We start from the raw sequence: 5,193 nt of genomic DNA on the forward strand, positions 1-5,193 counted from the left end.
TTAAGCACTTTACACTGTACACTCAGCCTTTATTAGGCCACTTAATCATTGAAATAATCATTTCACAACTGCAAAAATTCAGCTTAAAAAAATTAAGAATTGTCCTGGTTTACACAGGCACAGCTGTGGTTTACCTGGCAAAGCTGGATTCCACACACTGAAGTTTCAAAGCTCATGCACTAAATTCTATGTATACTGAAGACTTCCTTGAAAACTGTAATTCCAGCCAATGAGCTCAAAAAGAATAAGGTGGTAGAAGTTTTTCAAAGTCTAATGAGATCCAAATGTCAACCAAAACTTCCTATCAGAACTATTCATTACAATTATCAGCTCTTGCTGGCTTACAAATAGGTTAAAGAGGAAATTAGCTGAAGTAGATTGTAATCACTTAAATGGCTTTTTTTTCTTCAACAGGTGATTTGTTTCACCAAAAGCAAATCCTCCCAAGAGAATTAGATAAATAAGCAACCTATAATTGTATGGTTCTTATCTAGTCTTCCTTGGAAGTTAGTGGAATTAGATTCATGGTTTCTGTGCTTTTAACTATGGAAAAAGTTAATATTTCAACTAATATAGCAGAGAAAAAGAGTTATCAAAGACATTTTTCATTCTTCTGTCATTACTCTGTTCAGCTTTTTACAGCTGAACCAGTAATACCAAAAGCACCCAGACTGCTCAAAGACATGGAGCTTGACTTTGCAAGTTATTTCACTGTTAAAATGATCAATGTAATAATTCTTTGGCTACATATATATATATAGTTTGTTTGTTTGTTTGTTTGTTTTGGTTTTATTTGGAACCAGGGATTGAACTCGGGAACTTGTACTTGTGAGGCAGGCAGTGGAACCACTCAGCTAAATCCCTGGCTCACCTATATATTATTAATTTCTTTCCCCTTGGCACATAAAGATTTCATCAAACCAACATTAGTTTGATAGTTACAACTGTAACAACTTTCTTAGAGAAATTCAGATGATGGGTTTTGTTTTGTTTTGTTTTTGAGAAACCAAAGGCATAGATTTTATTTGCAGTGAGGACAGAGTTGCCTTAGTATACCAATGAGGTGGCAATTCCTCCAAGCACCCTGTGCTCAGCCCTTCCCACACATGCCAGCTCTCAGTTCTGAGCTTTCCTTAGGGCACATATGCCGCTGCCACTGACTTGAGCTTTGTGAAGCTCATGACCCCAAAACATAGGGTGTCACTGAGCAGGGACAGAGTGGGAGTGACGATCCCTAGTGGGAACACATAAGAGAAGTGTTTCTTGGTCACAGCCTCTTTGTCCACAGTAAACTCTAATGGGAAATCAAGTGTGCTTTGGCCAGAAATATCCATGGCATAGTTCTAGCTCACAGCCAGAGCCACACAGCCAGTGCTGAGGAAAAGAAGGAGGGCCAAGCTTCTATAATACAGTCATAGGAATTCTGGGTAGGTGGACTTCAGCCTGCTTACTAGGAAGGCCACTGTGCTGAGAATCAGGGCCGCTGGCTGCATAAAATTCACCATAAAATTCATTAGATCTTTCAAATAATTAAGCTCAATTGCCTGGGTCCACCCCCTGTGGATGCTGGCATCTACTGGCACATCAATCACTGTGCCAGAGTTGTTTTTCCTGACATAACATTGAGCAACGCAAAGGCCAATGAAGCCAGTGGGAACAGCCTGGCTGTCAAATTCCCACATGCACCAGAATACGCTGCTCACTAGGGTGGCACCCAATGCCCAGCCACAGAACTAAACAGGAAGACAGTCAGGGTGTAGATGTGCTGCTTCATTCCAGGAAAACCGCAGAGGAGGTCGAAGAGGCAGGAAGTCAAGGCAGGAACACCAAGGAAGGGGGAAAAAACAAAGCATGCATCATGGTTAGAGAGTGGTAAATATGTATGAAAGTCACATTTAAAAGTTCTACTTTCATAGTACTGTCCTAAATATTTTAGGCAAGAATAAAAGGAACTGGGCCAGGGATTTAGCTCAGTGGTTTCACTGCCTGCTGCGCAAGCACAAAGACCCAAGTTCAATCCCCGGTACCAAAAAAAAAAAAAAGAATAAAAGGAGCTTAGCAGCTATGTGTGGTGGGACACCTGTAATCCTAGCACTCAGGGGGCCGAGGAGGGTGGATCTAGAGTTCAAGGCAAGCTTGGGCAAAACAGTGATACACAGCTGGCCTGGAGTACATCCTGAGAACCTGTCTCAAAGAAACAAAGAATGAAAAAGAAAGGGAGAGAGCAAGAAAAGAAGGGAGGAAAGAAAGGATGGAAGGAAGGAAGGAAGGTGAGAAAATAGAGAAGAAAGCAACAGAGAAAGGAAGAAAAGGGAAGGGAGAGGGGGAAAGGTGAGGAGAGAAGGAGGAGAAAAATCCTAGGCATCCATGATGATGGCAGGAGTATGAGTTTGTAGGACATTTTGGAAGACAGTGTGGCAGTATCTTTCAAAAATGGAAATATTCATAGGTCCTGTCTATGAATTCTAATCTTTTTTTTTTCTGGTACCAGGGATTGAAGTCAGGATCTTGTACTTGCAAGTATGAATTCCAATCTTGAGAATTCATACTAAAATAAGAGTTTGTAAAAACATATGCAGTGATGTTCATTTCAGTGCCATTTACAATAGAGAAAATTGGAGCTAACCAAAATGTTTATGGAGGGATTTTCAAATAAAATAGAGTAACACTAAGACTGTAGTGGAATATTACGTGGCCAGTACCAAGAAAGAGTTAATGCATTTGAAATGTAGGAAAAAATTTTAAAATGCCCAGAATGAATAAAATCTAAGATCCAAAATGAATAATAAATCATATGATGTGATATATGTTAAAGGAGAGACATATCTGATTTTCTATATATATACAAACAGACATGAACATACTATTTAAAGATTTAAAAGATGTACAGAAAAGAATTCTAAGATCAATTTGATAGAGTGGAAATTTTCATTCTTATATACATATATTTCCATAATTTGTTTTACAACAGTGGGGCTTGAACCCACAACTTCACTCATGCTAGGGATGCTCTACCACTGAGATAAACTATCAGCCCTGCCTGTAATGCTTTATAATGAAAAGTGTAATACTTTAAAGGCAGAGAGAATGTGACCTTGAAGATCTGTATGTTCTGTCACAAAACAGATCTTTTAATGCATTACTTGCTCAAAATTCTACTTCTAGGTATTGGCCTCTTGGGTGCAAATTCAAACAATCCTGATGTATTTTATATGCAGCAAATATCTTCTGTGAAGCAAAACATACACTTCACATCTACACTGTGAACTCAGTTATTTGACTCCCCTGTCAATTCGAATGCATGGAAGTGTCAGGGATAGTAACAAATTTAAGGTTGGAGGGCCACCCCTGGTATTGATTCCCAGAAAGGTGGTGGTAGTGTCTGCCCAAGCATGTGGACAATGTGGGCTCTGCCCATGCAAAACATTCTAGGGGCCTCCAAAGTCTATCTCCTTCCCATGCAGTCCGCTCTCTCCAACCAGGCCCCACTGAGCCCCAGGCTTCCATGGAATGTGCTTTCTCATTCTTCATCATTCTCATTCATTTCTCTCTTCTTAGGGGAAGGCAGCTGTCTCTTGTGAAAGTTGTCTTATGAGACAGGTGTGGAAGTGATGGGCAATTTTGAGAATTCATTGTCCAGAGGACTTCCTTCCCAAAGGAGGTCTGAGGGACTGGACCACAGGATCAGGGAACTTTGATGGAGAGAGGGCATAAGGAAGGAGAATGCTGTAGTCATCAGGAAAATGTGCTAGCTTGGGTAGATCTGGTGCTGTCTCTGTCTGCAATCAGTGGGTTAGGGACATGTCTTCCTCAAAGGTCAAGTAAGAGAACTACATATAACTTATAAACACATTTATCAGGGAGAGAGAAATACCCAACCAACAGGAAAAGATCAACAAAAAACGATGAACCACCTACAAGAAACAAAGTATTGTTAGGTAAAATCTGAGGTAGTAAATAGGGCTTAAAAAAATCCTTGGTTCCCATAAAATATTCACCACAGCTTTACCCTGTGTTTTGTATAACACAGGCCATGGTATCAATGCTGTGTGGATATTAATACATTCAAACCTCAGAGTCTAATGACAGATGTAAAATTATGATCCTCATGTTACTGCAGAGGAGAGAGAACAGAAAAAGGTTACCGGACATGCAAGTTCAATAAGTGACATAGACATAAAGGGCAATGCAGACTCCAAAGCCCTCACACACAGTGCTTCTGGCCTCTCTCCATACTCGATGGGATTTATTCACACCAAGAGAACCAACCATGACTGGAAGTGTAGCTCAGTGTAGAGCACTTGCATACCATGCGCAAGGCCCTAGCTCCCATCTACAGTACCACACAAGAAAAGTGTCAATAAGCAGACGACTCCCATTCCATTATTTCGCCTGTTGGGTTTTGCCAGAGTCCAGCTCCAGCGGGTTCAGGTCCTGAGAGGAGGTGTGGAGTCAGCGACGAGAGAATGAGACAGACACTGAGTGGAGGGTGGGCAGCTCAGCTTGTCTGTCTGAGTTATACTGAAATCACTTTACTTATATATGTTTTGATTACACAAGGCTTTGGTAAGCACGTGGGTCCATACACAGTGTGTTTTCATACAGAGTTAAAGAAAAGCTGATATCATCTAAAAAACTATTTTAGACCACCCAGTTCTAAATACTCCTCCGGGTGCTACGTGAACCCTTGCTAACTTATCAGATTTGCATGTGAGGAACAAGAAGCATTTTAGAAAGGTCAGGCTACCTCATTAGGCCAAGTTTCATCAGATCTCATTGTTGTGTGCCCTGCGGGTGTTGGCCAAGGGTGACCAGGTGCCAGACAGTGGGGCGCCTGCGTCATGAATTTGTAGATGTCCCAGTCTCCCTTTGTACGGTCAGGGCATATGGAGGTCACGTCCCCACTACTCGCGGAGGTATGAGTGAGGGGCTTTTCTGTAAATGGATTTACAATTTCTTCCTGTAATCTGGGCCTAGTAACCATTTCTGAAGTAATGGCTTTTATCCTTTCAGTGATTTCCCGGGGAGCACAGCACCGAGGGAATCACTGCCGCGGAAAGCGAACGCAAAAGACAGAGTTGTGGTTTCAGCCACAGTCTCGGTTTCACTGGAGCTGTGTCAAGCAGCGAGATTGTGAGCATCCTGCGCCAGGGTTTGTTCTGTTGGGCCTTGTGGAGTTGTGACCTTTGTTGT

The 5,193-nt window shown here is 41.7% G+C and overlaps 1 pseudogene; it reads right to left on the reverse strand.

Annotated features, from left to right (window-relative positions):
* Window positions 1-1,133: 1,133 nt before the first annotated feature.
* LOC147826440 (uncharacterized) lies at window positions 1,134-4,984 on the reverse strand (annotated as a pseudogene).
* Between the last annotated feature and the right edge of the window lie 209 nt (window positions 4,985-5,193).

The sequence above is a fragment of the Heterocephalus glaber genome, unplaced genomic scaffold (assembly GCF_053883595.1).
Source record: "Heterocephalus glaber isolate CG9 unplaced genomic scaffold, H.glaber_assembly_v1.0 deba00001472, whole genome shotgun sequence".
Lineage (NCBI taxonomy): Eukaryota > Metazoa > Chordata > Mammalia > Rodentia > Bathyergidae > Heterocephalus > Heterocephalus glaber.